The 20,332-nt window shown below is 51.2% G+C and overlaps 1 protein-coding gene and 1 pseudogene across 1 annotated transcript in view; one reads left to right on the top strand and one right to left on the bottom strand.

Annotated features, from left to right (window-relative positions):
• LOC147091841 (uncharacterized) overlaps positions 1–9,680 on the top strand; it is a 33,161-nt pseudogene extending 23,481 nt beyond the window's left edge.
• LOC147091836 (uncharacterized) overlaps positions 1–20,332 on the bottom strand; it is a 1,030,142-nt gene that overhangs the window by 851,678 nt on the left and 158,132 nt on the right. The window lies entirely within an intron of this gene.

Here is a 20,332-nt window from a genome sequence, read left to right as displayed (position 1 = left end):
CCCGACACCTGTCCTTTAAGTGGTGTCGCCGCGGCTGCAGGAACGACCCCTGACCCTGTCTGACATATCATAAGAACATAAGAACATAAGAAATAGGAGCAGGAGTAGGCCAATCGGCCCCTCGAGGCTGCTCCGCCATTCAATAAGATCATGGCTGATCTGGTCCTAAACGCCAATCCACTATCACAGAACCATCTCCTGAATCTAACAGAATTAGACACACGAAATAGGAGCAGGATCAGGCTACACAGCCCCTGGGCCCGCTCCGCTACCCTCAGGGCCATGACCGATCCGAACCTAGACTCATGTCCAAATTCCTGCCCGCTCCCCGTAACCCTTAATTCCCTTTACTTCTAGGAAACTGTCTATTTCTCTTTTAAATTTATGTAATGATGTAGCTTCTACAGCTTTTTGGGGCAGCATATTCCATGGACCTACCACCCTCTGAGTGAAGTAGTTCCTCCTCATCTCAGTTTTGAAAGAGCAGCCCCTTATTCTAAGACTATGCCCCCTAGTTCTAGTTTCACCCATCATCGGGAACATCTTCCCTGCATCCACCCGATCCAACCCCTTCACAATCTTATATGTTTCAATAAGATCGCCTCTCATTCTTCTGAACTCCAATGAGTAGAGTCCCAATCTACTCAACCTCTCCTCATATGTCCATCCCCTCATCCCCGGGATTAACCGAATGAACCTTCTTTGTACTGACTCGAGAGCAAGTATGTCCTTTCTTAAGTATGGACGCCAAAACTGTATGCAGTGTTCCAGGTGCGGTCTCACCAATACATTGTACAACTGAAGCAATACCTCCCTATTTTTATATTCTATCCCCCTAGCAATGAAAGCCAACATTCCATTGGCCTTCTTAGTCACTTGCTGCACCTGCATACTAACCTTTTGAGTTTCGTGCACCAGGACCCCCAGATCCCTTTGTACTTCAGTACTTTCCAGTTTCTTGCCATTAAGATAATAACTTGCTCTACGATTTTTCCTGCCAAAGTGCATAACCTCACACTTTCCAGTATTGTATTCCATCTGCCAAATCTCTGCCCACTTACTTAGCCTGTCTATGTCCCCTTGCAGGTTTTTTATGTCCTCCTCACTCACTACTTTCCCTCCCATCTTAGTATCATCTGCAAACTTTGATATGTTACACTCGGTCCCCTCCTCCAAATCGTTAATATAGATTGTAAAGAGCTGGGGACCCAGCACTGACCCCTGCGGAACACCACTAGTTACTGATTGCCAGTCTGAGAATGAACCATTTATCCCAACTCTCTGCCTTCTGTTAGATAGCCAATCGTCTATCCATGCCAGAATATTACCCCAATCCCGTGGTTTTTTATCTTAAGCAATAATCTTTTGCATGGCACCTTGTCAAATGCCTTTTGGAAGTCTAAATACACTACGTCCACTGGTTCCCCTTTATCCACCCTATATGTTACTTCCTCAAAGAACTCCAGCAAATTTGTCAAACATGACTTCCCCTTCATAAAACCATGCTGACTTTGTCCTATTAAATTATGATTATCCAAATGTCCTGTTACTGTCTCCTTAATAATGGACTCCAAAATTTTACCTACCACAGATGTTAGGCTAACCGGTCTATAGTTTCCAGCCTTCTGTCTACTGCCCTTTTTAAATAAGGGTGTTACATTAGCAGTTTTCCAGTCTGCCGGGACCTTTGCCGAGTCCAGGGAGTTTTGGAAAATTATTACCAATGCATCCACAATCCCTACCGCCACTTCCCTCAAGACCCTAGGATGTAAGCCATCAGGTCCAGGTGATTTATCTGCCTTGAGTCCCATTATTTCACCGAGTACCACTTCCTTAGTGATTTTGATCATGTTTAGCTCCTCCCCCCCTTTAGCCCCCTGTTTGTCCAGTGTTGGGATATTCTTAGTGTCTTCTACTGTAAAGACTGATATGGACTGGGGAGAAAGGTCAGAGAGAGTCCCATTGACTCAGATACACACTGGTCCTGGAGATGGACTGGGGAGAAAGGTCAGAGAGAGTCCCATTGACTCAGATACACACTGGTCCTGGAGATGGACTGGGGAGAAAGGTCAGAGAGAGTCCCATTGACTCAGATACACGCTGGTCCTGGAGATAGACTGGGGAGAAAGGTCAGAGAGAGCCCCATTGACTCAGGTACACATTGGTCCTGGAGATGGACTGGGGAGAAAGGTCAGAGAGTGTCCCATTGACTTAGATACACACTAGTCCTGGACATGGACTGGGGAGAGAGGTCAGAGTCCCATTGACTCAGATACACACTGGTCCTGGAGATGGACTGGGGAGAAAGTTCAGAGAGAGTCCCATTGACTCAGATACACACTGGTCCTGGAGATGGACTGGGGAGAAAGGTCAGAGAGCGTCCCTGTGACTCATACACACTGGTCCTGGAGTTGGACTGGGGAGAAAGTTCCATTGACTCAGATACACACTGGTCCTGGAGATGGACTGGGGAGAATGGTCAGAGAGAGGCCCATTGACTCAGATACACACCGGTGCTGGAGATGGACATACAAGAATGGATTAGGAAAAAAAGGGTGGCTTTTGGCAGATACAAAGGACTAAAAGCAGTGGAAGCCCGAGAGGAGTACAGAAAGTGCAGGGGGGTACTTAAAAAAAGAAATTAGGAGAGCGAAGAGGGGTCATGAAAAAACACTGGCGGGCAAAATAAAGGAAAATCCCAAGGTGTTTTGTTAGTATATTAAGGGCAAGAGGATAACCAGGGAAAGAGTAGAGCCCATTTGGGACCAAAGTGGCAATCTGTGTGCAGAGCCAGAAGATGTAGGTGAGGTTTTAAATAAATATTTTGCATCTGTGTTCACTATGGATAAGGACAATGCAGGCATAGAAATCAGGCAGGGGGATTGTGATATACTTGAACAAATTAGTATTGAGAGGGAGGAGGTATTAGTGGTTTTAGCGGGCTTAAAAGTGGATAAACCCCCAGGCCCAGACGAGATGTATCCCAGCCTGCTGTGTGAGGCAAGGGAGGAGATTGCAGCGGCTCTGACACAAATTTTCAGAACCTCTCTGGCCACAGGGGAGGTGCCAGAGGACTGGAGAACAGCTAACGTAGTACCATTATTCAAGAAGGGTAGTAGTAGGGATATATCAGGGAATTACAGGCCAGTGAGCCGAACATCAACGGTTGGGAAATTATTGGATAAAATTCTGAGGGACAGAATTAGTCTCCACTTGGAGAGGCAAGGATTAACCAAGGATAGTCAGCATAGCTTTGTCAGGGGGAGATCATGTCTAACCAATTTGATTAAATTTTTCGATGTGGGTGACGAGGTGTGTGGATGAGGGCAGTCCAGTTGATGTAGTCCACATGGACTTCAGTAAGGCTTTTGACAAAGTCCCACATGGGAGACTGGTCAAGAAGGTAAGACCCCATGGGATCCAGGGCAATTTGGCACATTGGATCCAAAATTGGCTTAGTGGCAGGAGGCAGAGGGTGATGGTCGAAGGTTGTTTTTGTGACTGGAAGCCTGTGTCCAGTGGTGTACCACAGGGTCTGGATCCTTTGTTGTTTGCAGTATACATTAATGATTTAGATATGAATGTAGGAGGTATGATCAGTAAGTTCGCAGATGACACGAAAATTGGTGGAGTGGTAAATAGCGAGGAGGGAAGCCTCAGGCTACAGGAGAATATAGACGGTTTGTTGGGAAAGAGCAGGGGAAATATCCCCGGTGTCCTAGCCAATGTTTATCCCTCAATCAATGTAACAAAAGGATAATAGCAAAATACTGCGGATGCTGGAAATCTGAAATAACAACAGGAAATGCTGGAAACACTCAGCAGGCCAGGCAACATCCGTAGAGAGAGAAACAGATTTAACAAAAAGATAGATTATCTGGTCATTATCACATTGCTGTTTGTGGGAGCTTGCTGTGCGCTATTTGACTGCCGCATTTCCTACATTACAGCAGTGACTACACTTCAAAAGTACTTGATTGGCTGTAAAGCACTTTGGGGCATCCGGTGATGGTGAAAGGCGCTATAGAAATGCAAGTGTTTCTTTCTTCACTGGTCTCACCAGCGACCTCTTCTGGCTGATGGTTGATTGACAGACGATAGTCCGCGCATGCGCACAGGGAGCGACGGTTTGGACTGAGTCCGGCTCAGCGACCCCTCCCGGTCACCAAGGGGGGGAGGGGGGGAGAAAGGGAGGGGGGAGCCAGCAGACCCTCTCCCCTCTGCCGGCGATGGCTCCGCTGAGCTCCGTGCCGCCCCACGCACTGACATGTCAAGCGCAGTGCCCTGGTGAGCCCGAGCCCCGCCCTTCCGAGGCCGGGCCTGAGACGGCCGATTGCGGCTGGCCGGGCCTGGTTGCCTTGGTAACTCTCCGCCTCCCGATCTCCGGGCCTGAGCGGCTTGAGACGGCCGATTGCGGCTGGCGAGCCCGGTTGCCGGAGTAACCCTCTCCGCTCCCCCTCCCGAGCCCCGCCCCCCCCTCCCGAGCCTGCTCGCTTCCCTCTGGCCGCGCTCTGTGTGGAGGTGCGCCGTGCAGCGCGAGGAGCTTGCAGTGAGCCCAGCCAGCCTTTACCAAGATGGCTGGCCGCTGGTTCGGAATCGGGCCCAGCGGGATGGCCGGTGCGTAGCTCGGGCGTGGCTGGGCAACAGACGCCCAGGCTTCGAGGCCTGCCTGGAAAAACGGTGAAAGGTAGGAAAATTATAGAGGTTAGAAAAAAGATTTACAAATGAATTAACTTTTTTAAACATTTTGTGTTTTAAAAGCGACTTTTTTTGGTGGAAATGTAGATTTGAAAAGAAACACGCAGAAAGCGGGAAAAAGAAATGAAAAGTTTGGAATCATGATAGCGTCGACTCAACTCGGTTCAGAACGATAAGGCCCGCCCACACGCGCACCGATTGGTCGACCGTTAGGTCACTGAAGCGTAGGATTGGTCAATCGTCCTGTCACTCGACTCTAGGGGGGCCCGCCCACACACGCCAGGAACCCGCCCCCGCCACGCCGCGATTAGTCGACCGTCGGGTCGCTGGACCATACGATTGGTCGACCTCGATGTAACTCAATGCTAATGAGCAGATAATGAGCGGAATTTTGAACGTTTTTTGGATACTGCGGGCGCAATTTTTGTCCGGCCGAAACGTAAATACGCTTACGACCATTCCGGAATCGCAAGCTTTCTTTTGATGTAACGCACGTGTAGGTACGCTCTATAACTTTAGAGTGTATAGCTCGACAGACAGACAGATAGACAGACAGATGTATCCTAGATAGATAGATATAATATATACTAGCTGGGGGAGGCCGGCTTTGCCAGGGCTGTTTTGGGCCGGGCGGTTTAAATCGAGTGCAAGGCTTTGGGGCCTGTCTGTCCCTCTGTGAATCTGCTGCCGGGCAACATTTTAAATCGAGTCCCAGGCTTTTGGGCCCTGTCTCTGTCCCTTTGTGAATCTGCTGCCGGGCAACATTTCTACCTTTTAATACCTTGAAAGATGAAAGTGAAAGTACTTATAAAACGTTTTTGGTAAATCTTATGTTATTTTTAAAAGAGATACTAACTTTTTCAAAGCTGGATGGTCAAAGTAGTTTGAGCTGGAAGCTGAAGTAATGGTAGTGAAACAATGGCTGCCAGATCCCTGAGATGAAAACGATTAGTCCCGCCCACACACACACACAGGGGACCATACTGTCGGATTGGTCAATCGTGACGGCACAGGATTGGTCGAACCTTGACGTCAGTCAATCAATGCTAAGTAGCAGATAATGAGTTTAATTTTGAAGGTTTTTTGCATAAGGCGCGAACAATTTTCGTGCGACCGAAAAGTAAATACGCTTACGACCGTCCCGGAAGCGTAAGCTTTCTTCGGAGGTAACGCGCGCGTAGGTACGCTCTATAACTTTCGAGCGCATAGCCGGACAGACGCACACCCGAGGACAGAAGGACAGACAGAGAGATCGACTCATACATACATGCACTAGCTGGGGAGCCCTGCGTTGCGAGGGCAATTTTGGGGCGCGAGGGCAATTTTGGGGCGTTTGGTCTCCCTGCCCCTGTGTGTCCCCCCTCTCCCTGTCATGTCCTCTCCCTGTCCTATCCCTCCCTCCCCTCTCTCCCTCCCCTCCCCTCTCTCCCTCCCCTCCCCTGTCTCCCTCTCACCCCTCCCCTCCGCGCTCCCCCACTCCCCTCTGTCCCTCTCTCCGGCCCCTCCCCCTGCCTAGCGCCTGAGGTCCGGTGCCGTTGCTGAGGTCCCCCGCGTATCGCGCGGCTGATGGACGGCCGCTGCGGGCGGGCGGGCGGCGCATGCGCGGTGAGTGCGGGGGGCGCATGCGCGGTGAGTGCGGGCGGCGCATGCGCGGTCAGTGCGTGCGGCCCGCGGGAGCCGGCAAGGCCGTTAGCGAGCGGGAAACTTCGGGCGGTGCGCCCGCGCTCCGTCCGCGACACCTGAGAGGGGGAAGTAGAGAGAGACAGAGAGGGAAGAGGAGAAGGAGAGAGAGGGAAGAGGAGAGAGGGAAGAGGAGAAGGAGAGAGAGGGAAGAGGAGAAGGAGAGAGGGAAGAGAGAGAGAGAAATTTTTTCAGCTTCAGGCCCCGAGTCCCCCCTGCGCGAGGGTGAGGAGGAGGCGCGGGGGGGTTGCTAAACACAATATAAAACTCAAATAAATTGTTAATTAATTGCCTAACACATAATTGAAATATTTACCTTAGTTCCCTAACACACAGAAAGTGTGGGGGAAAAAATCGTGGAAAATCAAGATGGCGGCCACTCACCTCGGTTCAGAAGGATAAGGCCCACCCACACACGCACCGATTGGTCGACCGGTCAGGTCACCGAAGCGTAGGATTGGTCAATCGTCGAGTCACTCGACACTCAACTGTAGGAAGACCTCGACGTCACACGGTCGCTAATGAGATGCTAATGAGCGGAACGCTGAACGTTTTTGGGATACCGCGGGCAGGATTTTTGTCCGGCCGAAACGTAAAAATGCCTATGACTGGTCCGGAATCGCAAGCTTTCTTTTGAGGCGACGCGCGCGTCGGTACGCTCTGTAACTTCCAAACGTATAGAGACCAGGCGGACAGACAGACAGACATCGGGACAGACAGAAGAGCCGCTTTATATATATAGATATATATATATATGTATGTATATATATATATATATATCTCAAGAAAAGCAGTGGTCCTAGTACCGACCCCTGGGGAACACCACTGGATACCTTCCTCCAGTCTGAAAAACAACCGTTCACCACTACTCTATTTCCTGTCACTTTGCCAATTCCGTATCCATGCTGCCACTGTCGCTTTTATTCCATGGGCTTCAACTTTGCTGGCAAGCCTATTATGTGGCACTTGTCGAACGCCTTTTGGAAATCCATGTACAACATGTTAACCGCATTGCCCTCATTAACCCTCTCTGTTACCTCATCAAGAACCTCAATCAGAATCAGAGCGGCCGGGCCCGGCGGACATGCAGCCAGGGCCCTGGCACCAGGAAACCCTGGGTGCAGCGCCTCCCCCATCCGAGCCGCCGCTTTCCGGTTTCTTCAGCCGGTTCCACCAAGTCCAACTCGGGCCAAAGGACAGGAGCCAGGCTCCCAGAATGGCCCGCAGCCCCGGGGAGCATGCGCGCTCTCAGCGGGTAAATCAGCGAGTTGGATAGAGTGGTTTCTGGGGCGCGGTGAATTGTGGGTGCTGCGGCCGCCATTAGTCAGCAGCTGTCGGGAAGAGTTTTATTGCAGGCTGACGGAAGGTAGGTCCCTGGCCGCCTGTGTAGGTCTTTTTGTTGCTTCTGTTTGAGCTGGAGTGGAGATGGAGCAGAAGCAGCTGGGTTTAACCCCCAGTACTTCTGAGCCCAGGAGGACCCAACAATTTCCAATGTGAGACTGTCAAGGGAGGTGGATTCTGGGGGAGATTAGGTTGTTACACAGACACTGTCCCTACAATGTAAAAGAGTATTGTTTTAGGAATAAGTATTTCTGTAGAGGCTTTTAATCCAGTTTACATCTGCAGATTTGTTTTAATTCATCCTTGGGATGTGGGCGTCGCTCGCAAGACCAGAATATGTTGCCAATTCCCATTTTCCCGTTGAGAAGGTGATGGTGGGCCGCCTTCTTGAACCGCTGCAGTCTGTGTGGTGAAGGTACTCCCACAATGCTGTTGTGTAAGGAGTTCCAGGATTTTCACCCAGTGATGATGTAGCAACGGCGATATATGTCCAAGTCTGGATGGTGTGTGACTTGGAGAACTTGGAGGTGATGGTGCTCCCATGCACCTTCTGCCTTTGTCCTTCTAGGTGCTGGAGGTTGTGGGTTTTGGAGGTTCTGTCAAAGTTCTGGTCGAGTTGCAGATGTATAAAGTCCATCTCCTTTGCCCCCTCCCACTCCCACCTCTTTCTCTCTCTCTCTCTCTCTCTCTCTCCTCCCATAGAGGCCAGAGGCCCAGACCAGGTGACAGATTCCCTTCACTGAGGGACATTAGTGAACCAGTCGGATTTTATGACAATCCAGCAGCTTTCATGGTCACTTTTTTCTAGTGCCGGCCCCACAAATGACCAGATTCATTGAGCTCAATTTCACAACTTGCCTCTTTAGTGGGTTCTCTCACGCTCCCTGTTTTAAATTCATTTTACAGGGTATTGGAAGGGGAGGATTTGCAGACGGGAAACTCAAACCAAACATCACGTCAAGATCTGACAGTCACTCGATTCATCAGGAACTGAATATCATCGGCCTTTGAATATGGAAGCAAAAAGCACCGTTCACACCGGGGAGAGGCCGTTCACCTGCTCTGAGTGTGGGAAGGGATTCACTAATTCATACAAACTGCTGTCACACCGGCGAGTTCACACTGACGAGAGACCTTTTAATTGCTCGGACTGTGGGAAGTGCTTTAAAAGTTCCGGGGAACTGATGTGCCATCAACGTGTTCACACTGACGAGAGACCGTTCAGGTGCTCTCACTGCGGGACTGGGTTCAGGCGATCATCTGGGCTCACTGTACACCAGCGCACTCACACTGGGGAGAGGCCGTTCACCTGCTCTGAGTGTGGGAAGAGATTCACTCAGTCATCCAACCTGATGAATCACCAGCGAGTTCACACTGGGGAGAGGCCGTTCACCTGCTCTGAGTGTGGGAAGGGATTCACTGAGTTATCCAACCTGCTGAATCACCAGCGAGTTCACACTGGGGAGAGGCCGTTCACCTGCTCCGTGTGTGGGAAGGGATTCACTCAGTCATCCACCCTGCTGAATCACCAGCGAGTTCACACTGGGGAGAGGCCGTTCACCTGCTCTGAGTGTGGGAAGAGATTCACTCAGTCATCCAACCTGCTGAATCACCAGCGAGCTCACACTGGGGAGAGGCTGTTCACCTGCTCCGTGTGTGGGAAGGGATTCACTTGCTCATCCCACCTGCTGACACACCAGCGAGTTCACACTGGGGAGAGGCCGTTCACCTGCCCTGAGTGTGGGAAGGGATTCACTCAGTCATCCCACCTCCTGACACACCAGCGAGTGCACAAGTGACTGCAGGGATTGGATTCTGCTGCTGTTGTTGCTGCTGTTAATCACATCCAGGACTGAACCATGTTCATTCTGACAGGTGGGGATTGTTTCTGCTGATGTTAATAACTCCGGGAACTTGGCTGGAGTTTAATATTCTGGATATATGTCAAATAAATCAACTTTTTTAAAAACACATTGTTGTAGATTTTTGTCTTTCCCACCTGAGTGTTTAGCATCACCTGGCTGGAGCTCAGAAAGGACAATCTGGGGGAGGATCGTACGACAGGAACAGAACTCCAGCCTGGACACAGTCCTTCAGGGCCACACTGAGAGGGGCAAACGGCACTTTGGTCTTTCTTCTCTCTCTTCACTGACAGCAAAGTCCCCATGAGGGTTAATCTCGAGGCGTGTGAGAAACATGTCCCAGCCGCTCACTGCCATGGTTCAGAGCTCCTAGGCACGGAACAGAAGGCTCCTTTAGGAATGTACCCCAGTGCTTTTTTTTAATGGCCTTATTAACCTGTGTTGCTACTTTTAGTGATTTGTGTATCTGGATCCCTGGATCCCTCTGCTCCTCCAGCCCCTTTAGACTCTTAGGGGGAAATTCGGTGGCACCCCCTTTGGGTTGCTAACGTCACCGGGGCTAATTTTAGCCCCCTGACAAAGTATGCGCCCCTGCGCATTAAATTCAGTGCCAGCGCCCCAAGCGGGAGGCGGGGTGCCACTGGAAGCGCTCCCCTCCCTCTTGAGGCGCTACCAGTGAATTTCGCGGTGCTTCGTGTAACAGCGCCACGCCCGTCGGCACATAGCACCGTGTCATAGCAGACCTCCCTCCGTGACTAAAGGGGAGGGGCCTAGCACTGCGCACACTGGGGCCCTGCTGGACCACAGGGGAGCGGGTGTCGGATCAAGAGGAACGCCGGGCTGAGCAATCGCGGCTGACACCCCAAAGAAGGGGAAGGGATGCAGGTGCTGGCAGTCGGCCAAAATGAAATGTTGCCGCCCGACAGCTTCCCTTTAACTGGCGCTGGCACGGCTGCAAGAACGACCCCTGACCCTGTTGGACATATCGTCCGGCGATAGGTCAGGGGGCGCAACCCAAGGTTGCAGCCGGGGTGCTGCGCACGGCGAGGATGTCATTGCCGGCCGTGCAGTGCCGCGGGGCGCTACCGGCTACCGCCGCCGCTAACCTCCTGCTGAATATCACAGGAGTCACAAAGCAACCCAATTTCACCCCCTTTTCCAAGTAATGTGTGGCCTCCTTATTCTTCCCACCAAAACACACCACCTCACACTGATCTATAGTGAAATTCATTAACACACCACCTCACACTGATCTACAGTGAAATTCATTTGCCAATTACACCCCCATGCTGAAATGTATTAATAGCTTCTTGCATTTTGTCTTCCTCAGTATTAACTCTACCTTTTTCGGTGTTATCGACAAACTTTGAAATTGTTCTTCTGATTCCCGAGTCGAAATCGTTTATGGACAACAGTGATCCCAGCATCTATCCCTGTGGAACACCACTTCCCACCTTTTGCCAGTCTGAGTAGCTACTCCCAACCCCTACTCTCTGTTTTCTGTTTTGTAACCAGCTTGCGATCCATTAACAGTTTGTAAGATCGACAAGATGACCCAGGTCAGGCCGTGTGGAGTGAAGGGCCCGGCAGCAGAATGGATGGAAAGATGGCTACAAAATGGAAATCAGAGGGTTGGAGTTGAGGGAAGTTTGTTGCGATCTTTCCATCCATTCTCCTGCCTGGCCATTGACTCCACACAGCCTGACCGTGGTCATCTTGTAGACCGTACATACTGCAGACACAGTGCACCAGTTGTGGAGGGGGTGGGTATTGAGTCCTGTGGCAGGGGCGCCCCTGACAGGGTTACAGACCCTTCAGCCACTGGAAAAACATGGAGAGCTGAGCTCGGCAGCATTAGTCCGGTTTTGTCTCCTTTGGAGACCAGGTGTACAAGCAGAGTTAGCGCAGCCTTCACAGCAACCGCAATAAAATTGTTACAGTTGTGAAGGAACTTTGTGTTAGTGCACTGGACCACAAACAAAGTATGTGTATCGATTATTGTCTGACTGCGTTACTGTGACTTTCTAAAGGTGCTATATAAAGGAAAGTAGTTGTTGGTCTGAGTTTGTGGTGTGTAAATGCTGCCCTTCTCACAGCCTGTAAAAGGAGTTTACAAAAGCCATCACTGTGAGTCCAGGATAGAAATTGACAAGATTCTCTCCTCCTGGTTCCTGGCCAAGGAGGCTGCGCATGCGCCCTGCTGCCCCCTGAGCCTCTCAAGATGGCGGCCATTACCCCGGGCCTGTCGCCGGGCGAAAGCCCCGCAGCTGCCGCCCCGCTCGGGGCAAATGCCCGGCCCGGAGGCTCTTGTTCGGGGCCTGAGGCCCACCCCGGGTGTGTGTGAATCGGACAATGTTGAGTGTTTTAATAATGGGGCCTGGGGCCGCACTCGGGGTGTGTGTGAAGTGGATAATGTTGAGTGTTTTAATAATGGGGCCTGGGGCCACACTCGGGGTGTGTGTGAAGCGGATAATGTTGAGTGTTTTAATAATGGGGCCTGGGGCCGCACTCGGGGTGTGAGCAGCCCGTGCCCCCCCGGGGTTCATTTAAAAAAAAATCAAACATATTTATTTAAATATGGTGGTACTTGTTACAACTCATCAATGACATAATAAATCCATTACATTCATTAGCCGCAATAAAACAAAGCCTTAAAAACAGCTTTAGGGTTAACAGTATAAATGCAGTGGTAAATTTTACAGATAAACCAATAATATTAACAGTACAGGTACCCATAGTGAAAAACAAATTTACGCCAGTCCCATTGGCAATCTGGTAACTCTTTGTTTTTGCTTGGTATTACCTGTTGTCCTTTTTTAACATTCAAGTACAACAGTACTTATATAACTCATCAATTACATAGTAAATCCGTTACATTCATTGACCACAATAAAAAGGATAAAGCCTCAAAAAACAGCTTTATGGTCAACAATATAAATACAATAATATATTTTTACAGGTAAATCAACAATGTTTACAGTACAAACTGCCACTATTTAATAAACCAAGAAAAGAAAGTCCAACTGGCATCGCTCAATCATTCGGTCATTCATTCCTCCATTCATTCGTTCGCTCAAGCGTCACTTCCATTGTGCAGGTCTGCATTTCATTTGTCTACATGTGCGCATGCGTGCGTTCATTCATCCGTCCAGACAGGCCTCACGCTCACCCAATAGGATGCCAACTTTCATCCTAGGGAGCGAGAACCCCTCATTCGGTCGAACGTAAGTTCCATTGTGTATGCGTGCGTACGTGTCATTTGTCTACCTGTGTGCATGCGTGCGTTTGTTCATCCGTCCGGCAGGCCTCACGCTCACCAAGCGGGCCTTCATCCTGGGGAGCGAGGGCCCTTCATTTGGTCGAATGTAAGTTCCATTGTGTATGCGTGTGTATTATTTGTGTCCGGATGCATGCGTTCACTTGAGCCTTCGTTCGTTCGATTAAGGAAGGCTTTAACACTAAATAACATCACAATATACAAAGTCCCATAACCATATCAGAAATCAATTAAAACTTCAAGTAAACTACTTTTAACCAGAACCCGAAACTTCTTCAAGAAAACAAGTAAATACCAGTTCTACGCCAGTCCTATTGGCACTCTAATAACTCCTCGTTTTCACTTGATGTTATCTAACCATATAATGTCATGATCCTTGTCCACAGTCTTCAACTTATCCACAGAAAAGAAGCCGACCACTTTCTCAAATAGGTAAAAGAGGAAAACGACTACTCAAATTTCCTTCTTCTTGCTGTTATCACTCACGGGACCCAACCATCAAGACATTCATTATTCCTTGCCGATATTACTTTATTTTGCCTTTTATCTTCCTTTTATTTTCCTTTTTCACTTTTATTCCGTTCTCTTTTCCCATCTTATGGCCGCTCAAGCTCCATACTACAGATGGAAACAGTCTGTCTTTCCTCCACCAGAATGGCAGCGCACAAACCGGCACCCGTTACCAAGAAAAAGCATCACAGCTGCCACCAAATGGAGCACAGGCGGGGCCGCTGGAACTCATTCGGGCCGGAGACCATTCTTCAACTTTAGAAACCGTGCAGCATGCTCACCCACAGCACCTCCCGACTCCGCTTCTGTCGACCAGCCGCTCCGCCCCAGGCCCCCGGCCTGGGGTCCTCCGTGCTGGGCCTCCTGACTGGGGTCCTCCGTGCTGGGCCCCCCACCTGGGGTCCTCCGTGCTGGGCCTCCCGCCTAGGACACTCTCCTCTGGGTCTTCCACCCTGGGCCCCCCGCCTGGGGTCCTCCGTGCTGGGCCCCCCGCCTGGGGTCCTCCATGCTGGGCCCCCCGCCTGGGGTCCTCCGTGCTGGGCCCCCCGCCTGGGGTCCTCCGTGCTGGGCCCCCCGCCTGGGGTCCTCTGTGCTGCGCCCCCCGCCGTGGGTCCTCCGTGCTGGGGTCCTCCATGCTGGGCCCCCCGCCTGGAGTCCTCCGTGCTGTGCCCCCCGCCTGGGGTCCTCCGTGCTGCGCCCCCTGCCTGGGGTCCTCCGTGCTGGGTCCCCCGCCTGGGGTCCTCCGTGCTGGGCCTCCTGCCTGGTGTCCTCCGTGCTGGGCCTCCCGCCTAGGACACTCTCCTCTGGGCCTTCCACCCTGGGCCTCCATGCTGGGCCCCCCGCCTGGGGTCCTCCGTGCTGGGCCTCCCGCCTGGGACACTCTCCTCTGGGTCCTCCGCCCTGGGCCTCCCGCCTGGTGTCCTCCATGCTGGGCCTCCCGCCTGGGACACTCTCCTCTGGGACCTCCGCCCTGGGCCCCCGCCTGGGGTCCTCCGTGCTGGCCCTCCCACCTAGGACTCTCTCCTCTGGGTCTTCCGCCCTGTGCCCCCCACCTGGGGTCCTCCATGCTGGGCCTCCCGCCTAGGACACTCTCCTCTGGGTCTTCCACCCTGGGCACCCCGCCTAGCGTCCTCCATGCTGGGCCTCCTGCCTGGGGTCTTCCGTGCTGGGCCTCCCACCTGGGACACTCTCCTCTGGGTCTTCTGCCCTGGGCCCCCCGCCTGGGGTCCTCCGTGCTGGGCCTCCCACCTGGGACACTCTCCTCTGGGTCTTCCGCCCTGGGCCCCCCGCCTGGGGTCCTCCATGCTGGGCCTCCCGCCTAGGACACTCTCCTCTGTGTCTTCCGCCCTGGGCCCCCTGCCTAGGGTCCTCCGTGCTGGGCCTCCCACCTAGGGTCCTCCATGCTGGGCCTCCCGCCTGGGGTCTCCCATGCTGGGCCTCCCGCCTAGGACTCTCTCCTCTGGGTTTTCCACCCTGGGCCTTCTGCGCCCGAATCCTCTGCTGAAACAAATCCTCCAAACCCCCTTCATTCTTCCGGTGATAATCTGAAATTAAGTCCCTCTGGTTACTGACTCACCGACCAGTGAAATACTTTTTCCTGATCTTCCTGATCAGATTTTAAACACCTTCCTCAGATCTCTTCTCACCCTTCTTTGTTCTAATGAAAAGAGCCCAGTTTCTCTAATCTCTCCTGATAACTAAAGGCTCTCTTCCCTGGTATCCTCTCAGTGAATCTCTCTGCACCCTCTCCACGGCCTTGACATCCTTCTTTGAGTAAGATGCCCCAGAACCTGACACAATATTCTAACTGCAGCCCAACCAATGATTTTGTACAGGTTTACATGAGCTCTGCCCTTTTGTACTCTACACCCCTATTTATTAAAGCCCACTATACAATTTCTAAAACAGCTTCATCAACTTGTCCGCTCACTGTTAAAGATTTCTGTACCTGAACTCCTGAATCACTCTGCTCCTCTACTCCTTTTAAAGTTTTACATAAGAACATAAGAATTAGGAGCAGGAGTGGGTCACACGGCCCCTCGAGCCTGCTCTGCCATTCAATAAGATGATGACTGATCATCGACCTCAACTCCACTTTCCCACCCGATTCCCATATCCCTTGATTCCCCTAGAGTCCAAAGGCTGGATTTTGTCTTTGGGGCGGGCTGGGGTCGTGTCATCCACTTTTCGTGTTATCCACCCGATTCCAAATCGATGTGGGAGATTGATGCGATTTTCACATAATTGGGCAATTGAGTTCCAGCGTGTGGGAACCCATGGCCCAATTAGTTTTTTCAGTGTTAAACTCGCCTCCGATGATGTCATCATTGCTGCTGCATTTAAGGTCTGCAAGAAGCCTTGCTTCTTCTGCAGACTGCCAACCTTTTGGCCTTTGCAGTAAGAGGACCTGGAGGCAGAATGAGGAGCGGGAGACCTAAGTTTGCTCCCAGGTTTGATGACGTCGCCCTGCAAGCTTTGGTGGAGGGAGCAAGAGCTAGTAAGGAGGTGCTCTTCCCTTCTTCAGGGAGGAAGAAGCCTCCCCAGCAGACGAAGGCTGTGTGGATCCAGGTGGCCCAGGAGGTCAACTCGTTGTCCCTCATCTGCAGAACCTGGTTTCAGTGCAGGAAGAGATTTCATGACATTCTGCGCACTGGAAAAGTGAGTATGCCTTTGCCATCACCCTCAATCTGATCCCCATTGCCTCTCCTTGCCAGCACTCAGCTTTAACAACCTCTTCCTCCACATCCCACTTGACACTGACATTCCTGAACCCTTACCCATTCCCTCTCTCTCTATGGTCACATTCACCTAACTATTCGACTATGCAGCCCTCCCACTCCCTATTGCTGTGATGCTATGAAAACAACTTACAACACACAAGGAGGGCCCTTGGTCTTGCCATCTCACTCCATCTTTGTCTCCTTCTAACCACCAATTATATGGATTCTCCACACTCACTCCTTCATTCTCACTCAAACTCCACTTGTCTCCCTCATTGCAGGAAAAGAGCACTCACAATAAGAGGGAAAGAGTGAGGACAGGAGGAAGGCCACCCTCAGTAGCCCAGCTCACCCCCTCGGAGGTGCCGGCCCTGGAGATCATGGGAGTGGAGGAGGATGCGCAAGTCAGGGACGGACAAACGGGTGCATCAGAGCAAGCTGGTGACAGAATAGTTTATCATCTCGCTCATTGACATTGCATAAGTCATTGATAATGATTCTGATGCTCTAACAGATTGACTTTTGATCATCTGCAATATTCAATGTGTATGTAACCTTGGCCTCACATCTCTGACTCTTTCCCCACAGGACCATCGAAAGACCCCATCCCCAGTATCCAGGAGGAACAGCCTGAGCCTCCAAACTCCTCAGAGGAAGCTGCAACCTCTGAGGGTGCAGCGTCAGCAGAATTCAGTGCACCCAGCACCAGCGCAGACACTCACACTTCGGTGGTACCTTCGCGAGTTAGTGCAGTGTTGTCACCTGGTGTATCACAGCGCACAAGTGAGCATCAGCAGATGGTGGAGACAGGGACAGCTGTGGAGAGTCCTAGTCGGAGGGCGCAGGACTCTGCCAGCTCGGCTCAGCAGCATGTCGACCCTTTGCCTCCGGGTCCATCCAGAAGAAGAGCAGTGCTGGAACTCTAGGAACAGGTGCAGGAGTTTCTGGCAGGTTTTGTCTCCAGGGTCGCTGCGAGTGTGGAGTGAATGGAGGAGTCCTTCGCTAACATGAGCAGAGCCTTTGTGGAGGCGTTGGCGCATGAATGCATCACCACAGAAAGGATGGCAACCTCCGCGGAAAGGATGGCTACCTCCATGGTAAGGCTGGCTACGGTAGAGGAGAGGATGGCAATGGTAAAGGAGAGGATGGCTACGTCCATGGAGGAGCTTAGTCGCCAGGGTATGGAAAACATGGTATTTGTTCAGAATAGACTGATATCTCTTGAGGAGCGATGGTCAGCTCTAAGGTGCTGTCAAGCTACTTGCTAGCTCTGAAGTGGGGCTGACCCATGAGAGGGATGTTGGTGGCATACAACAAGGAAGTGGGGGCTCCACTCCAAGCGCTCACATGACCATGCCTCTGCAGAGACCTCGGTCAGAGCCACACCAGAGTCCCCACCCAACTGAAACCGGCGTCTCAACCCCTGCACAGTCGCAGGAGCAGAAGACTGTTGCCGAGCCCTCACAGGTTCGCAACCCCAGAGGATGCCCGTCAAAGGTGTCGAGACAGGAGCAGCAAAAAAGTGAGCAAGGGGCCTCCACATCCGCTGAAGCCACAGGGGAAGCACCACGTAGGAGCACGCGTAAGAGGAAGATAATGCACAAGTAGTCACAAGGGTAGTCACTTGGGTGAAATATTGGCCCAGAAATTCGGGTCCCAGCGTGTGAGTACGCACGGGGTACTCACGCATGGACCCGATGGAAGTGCCGGTTTCTTGCATGCACAGCGCATGCGCGGGAAACCGGCACTTCCGATCCTCTGAACGAAGGGGTTCAGAGGTGGAACACGCACGCAGGGGAGGCTGCGCGTACGCTTTGAACTTAGATTTTTTTTTACAGGTTTTCATATGAGGGTAAGCCTGTAGGATTTACACATTTAAAAAGCAGGAATAAGGCCTGCTTTTTACAAGGTAAGTGGTCAATTAATTAAAATTAAAACATTTTTTCCACAGGTTTATTATTTTTAAATACTTTAAAGTAAGTTTATTTTTAGCCCCATTTTTTATAAAATTATTTTTTCAAAAATTTAAATTATTGTGTAAAATAGTTATTTAATGTAATTTGTAGTTTATTTAAAAAGTGTGATTTAAAAAAAAATTATTTGAAGGTTAAGTACAGTTTTCGGCCCTCAGCATTCATACGTTTTGACAGGTCTTTCTGTCAATCTTATGAATGGGCTTCTCCCTCCTCCGATTGGCTGCCCATGGCTCACGTGATCCCAGGGGACGCATCGCACTAACTACGCCCCTGGAACACGCAAGCACAGCGCGCCGGCCTCTGGGCCAGGCCTCGGAGAGGAAATCCACGCAGGCCCAGAGCTCAACTGCCAGCGCACTAGGTAAGTGTAGGTCGGGGGCTTGCACCCGTGGGAAGCCCCCGACCCGAATTTCTGGGCCGTTATGTTTAATGTTAAAAAGCCATCAGTTGGTTATTGTCATTAAAAATTCTGATGTCAACTGTTGCAGTTGTGACGTGTGTAATATCGCTAATTGGACTTCCACATTGAGGGCTTAGGATGACTTGCAATTGTCAGTATGGTGGTCAGAGTGGTAGGAACTGCAGGTTCTTGGCCATTGTCGATGCTCTGGTAAGAAGCTGCGAGGCAAAAGTGCTTGATTGGCTAGGTTAAGCAAATCTGGCCAAGATGAATGCGTGCCTTGCATCCCGGCCAGCAATGTGCTCGCATGCTGCTGGCACTGGTGGATGCGCCTCTGCAAGCTGGTCGTTGTCACTCTCCTCCTCCTCCTCGTCTGAGGAGGCTATGTGATGAGCCACTTGTTCCTCAGGCATCTGCAAGCCATGATGCTGTGCCATGTTGTGAAGTGCACAGCAAACCACGACGAATCTGGAAACATAGAAACATAGAAGATAGGAGCAGGAGTAGGCCTGCTCTGCCATTCAATGCGATCATGGCTGATCATCCAAATTCAGTACCCGGTCCCTGCTTTCTCCCCATATCCCTTGATCCCTTTAGCCTTAAGAAATACATCCAACTCCTTCTTGAATATATTTAATGAATTGGTCTCAACTGTCTTCCGTGGTAGAGAATTCCACAGGTTCACCACTCTCTGGGTGAAGAAATTCCTCCTCATCTCCGTCCTAAATGGCCTACCCCTTATCCTCAGACTGTGACCCCTGGTTCTGGACTCCCCGCCATCGGGAACAGCCTTCCTGCATCTAATCTGTCTAGTCCTGTTAGAATGTTATAAGTTTCAATGAGATCCCCTCTCATTCTTCTAAACTCTAGCGAATATGAGCCCAATCGACCCAATCTCTCCTCATACGTCATTCTTGCCATCCCAGGTATCAGTCTGGTGAATCTTCACTGCACTCCCTCCATGGCAAGAACATCCTTCCTCAGATAAGGCGAACAAAACTGCACACAATACTCAAGGTGTGGTTTCACCAAGGCCCTGTACAACTGCAGCATGACATTGTTGCTCCTGTATTCGAACCCTGTCGCTATGAAGGCCAACATACCATTTGCCTTCTTAACCCTCTGCTGCACCTGCATGCTTACCTTCAATGACTGGTGCACAAGGACACCCAGGTCTCGTTGCACTTCCCCTTTTCCCAATCTATTGCCTTTCAGATAATAATCTGCCTTCCTCTTTTTGCCACCAAAGTGGATAACCTCACATTTATCCACATTATACTGCATCTGCCATGCATCTGCCCAATTGCCCAACCTGTCCAAATCATCCTGGAGTTTCTCGGCATCCTCCTCACAGCACACATGCCCAACTAGCTTTGTGTGTGTGTGGGGGAGGAGGGGGGGTGCGAGTCCATGGAGGAATTTGAAAACAAGGATGAGATTTTTTAAATCAAGGCGTTGCTTAACCGGGAGCCTCTGTAGGTCAGTGAGCACAAGGGGTAATGGTTGAATGGGACTTGGTGCACGTGCGGACATGGGCAGCAGAGCTTTGGATGACCTCAAGTTTACGTAGGGTGGAATGTGGGAGGCCGGCCAGGAGTGCGTTGGAATAGTCAAGTCTAGAGGGAACAAAGGCATGGATGAGGGTTTCAGCAGCAGATGAGCTGAGGCAGAGGCGGGGTCGGGTGATGTACCGGCGGCGGAAATAGGCGGTCTTAGTGCTGGCGTGGATATGTGGTCGGAAGCTCATCTGAGCGGGGTGGGGGTTCAAATATGACACCACGGTTGCTAACAGTCTGGCTCAGCCAGCTGCCCAGGGAGAGGGAGGGAGTCGGTGACATGGGGACGCAGTTAGTGGCGGGGACCGGTCT

Source organism: Somniosus microcephalus, unplaced genomic scaffold (genome assembly GCF_052327205.1).
Source record: "Somniosus microcephalus isolate GS21.2 unplaced genomic scaffold, FLI_Smic_1.0 unresolved_chr3, whole genome shotgun sequence".
Taxonomy (NCBI): Eukaryota; Metazoa; Chordata; class Chondrichthyes; order Squaliformes; family Somniosidae; genus Somniosus; species Somniosus microcephalus.
The sequence above is the reverse complement of the archived record's forward strand: the minus strand, read 5'-3'. Positions and strand labels throughout refer to the sequence as shown.